The sequence below is a fragment of the Octopus bimaculoides genome, chromosome 2 (genome assembly GCF_046866305.1).
Source record: "Octopus bimaculoides isolate indiv1 chromosome 2, ASM4686630v1, whole genome shotgun sequence".
Lineage (NCBI taxonomy): Eukaryota > Metazoa > Mollusca > Cephalopoda > Octopoda > Octopodidae > Octopus > Octopus bimaculoides.
The window spans coordinates 101,942,451-101,944,950 of record NC_142929.1 but is presented as its reverse complement, the minus strand read 5'-3'; the positions used below and the strand labels follow the sequence as shown (position 1 = coordinate 101,944,950).

At 39.3% G+C, this 2,500-nt stretch overlaps 1 protein-coding gene across 1 annotated transcript in view; it reads right to left on the bottom strand.

Annotated features, from left to right (window-relative positions):
* The window catches only part of LOC106874357 (sodium- and chloride-dependent taurine transporter), a 143,110-nt gene that overhangs the window by 78,427 nt on the left and 62,183 nt on the right, over positions 1-2,500 (bottom strand). The gene's annotated exons all lie outside the window — the stretch shown is intronic.

The window sequence follows — 2,500 nt, the reverse complement described above, 5'->3', positions numbered from 1 at the left end:
AAGCCGGATACTCGTCAAACCGGATATAAGCAAGAGGAAGAAATAAACAAGCTTTTTAACTTGCAATTTCCACGTTCTCTCCATCCATCCATCTTACATATCCATATCCGATTAATCGACTTAGATTTCCAGGTTTTTTTTTATCTATTATTATTTTATTTTATTTTCTATTGATTGATTGATTGATTGATAGTTCAATGATGATGCTGAGCTTTATTATATCTTTAGATCTATTGCTGTCGAAGGTATAAACAACTTTGGTAAAAAACGAGATTATTTTCTACGGTTTGAAATAAAAACATCTGATAGTAGTGACGTCCAGGGGTGGTGATGGTGGTGGTGGTGGTGGTGGTGTTTGTGGTAGTGGTGGTGGTGGCAGTAGTTGTTGTTGCTGCTGTTGTTTTGTCGCCATCGATGTTGTCGTTGTTGTCTGACACCAGATCAGACATCAAGCAGACTTGTAACAAAAGACGTTCTAACCGTAACTAACCGATTGTTTTTTCTTGAGTATGTGTGGTTGAGGAGTGTGTGTGTGTGTAGTGGGGAAGTTTGTGTGTGTGTGTGTGTGTGTGGTGGGGAGTGTGTGCGTATGTGTGGTGTGTGTGTGTGTGTGTGTGTGTGTGTGTATGTGTGTGTGTGTGTGTTTGTGTTTCCCCAAACGTGTTTATCTAGATTTCTATTAGTTAATATTTACTTCTCTTTTCTCTAGTTTTTGTTTTGTTTTGCTCGTTAGTTTGTTTTAACTGCAGGATGTAATCTGAAGGAGATTTGGCTGTTATTTCTGACAGAGCCGAGCAATCACATAAAGTTTCCCTTGTTGTATTATTAAAAAAACTTTCGGTACATCGTCAGATAAAAGAACGTCCTCTTTCCTCCTCAAAGAAAGAAGGAAAAAACACTACAAATCGGTTCTATCCCTTACAACCATTTCAATAGTGTCTCAAATACATAGTGTAACGGACATCTTATAGCCTTAGATTAAGTTAGTTAAGATTTCATCATAGCATATCCACTACACATAGTATTTATCTCTTTTCTTGCTGTTGTTGTCTAACCCAAGTCAGCTTTGGCCTATGCTCAAAAGCGTTCCAATCGTGACCATCAGTTCTAATATTGTACATTTAGGACTACATTAAGCAGTGTGTCCTGTCCAATTTAAGTCGGCTGGATGTGATGTGGGTAAAATTTGATTGGAATTTCTATCAGGTCGAGCGACCACATAGAGATACGCTAGTTAGTTTGGGATCTCTCTTTCTCCCCACACTCTCTCCCCCCTCTCTCTTTCTTTTTCTGTATTTATGTGAGTGATTTTGTCTGTGTTTGTCCCGCACCATCTCTTGACAACCGATGTTGGTGTGTTTACGTCCACGCAACTTAGCGATTCGGCAAAAGAGACCGATAGAATAAGTACTAAGTTTACAAAGAATAAGTCGTGAGGTCGATTTCATAGACAAAAACCGTTTAAGGTGGTGCTCCAGGATGACCGCAAGTTCTAATAAGTGAAACAAGTGAAAAGATAAAAGAAAAAGGAAAAAGATAACGTAGTCGTGGCTGTGTGGTAAGAAGCTTTCCACCCTACCACATGGTTCAGGGTTCAGTCTCACAGCGTGGCACCTTGGACAAGTGTCTTCTGTTATAGCCTCGGGCCGACCAAGACTTGTAAGTGGATTTCGTAGACAGAAATTGAAAGAAACCCTTCGTATAATGTGTGTGTGTGTGTGTGTGTGTGTGTGTGTGTGTGTGTGTGTGTCGTTGTGTGTGTGTGTGTGTGTGTGTGCGTGTCTTTGTGCGTGTTTATTCCACCACTACCACTGCCACGGCTTGACAACCGTGGCTGGTGAGTCCACGTCCCAGCGATTCAGCAAAAGCGACCAATAAAGTAAGTATCAAGCTTTAAAAAGAATAAGTACTTGAGTCGTCAAGGCGGTGCCCCATCATGGCCGCAGTCTAATGACTGAAACAAGTAAAAGAGTAAAAGATAAATGATAAAAGATTTTTTAGGGATGGAAATGGAGGGGATACGCAGAGAGAGCTTTAGATGTAACACATGATACGTTGTCCATGGGTAAATGGAAAATAAAATTAAAAGTCGGCCATTGTGTAAAGAAATTGCTGGTGGTCCCCGAGGAAATGGACAGACTCCAGATCTCAGAGATTTGTTTATCAGCGAGAATCATTTAATCCAGATGTAGATTTATCTCTCATCGTTTCAATTAGATGAAACTAAAAATATGCATCAGATTTAAGATCAGCTGCTAGAGATCCGGTGTCTAAGGAAATTTTTGTAACGATCTATTTAAGTTGCCGCAAGAACAACGATAACAGTCACATGACTTCATAGAACGTTATACTGTAATACAATCCAAACTATCATTCCCTAGAACTCCCAAAATGAAGCAATACAATATAAGGTGTTTTGTATGTATGTGTGCATGTAAATATGTGTGTATGTAAATATGTGTGTATGCATATATGTTTATATATATGTGTGTGTGTACAT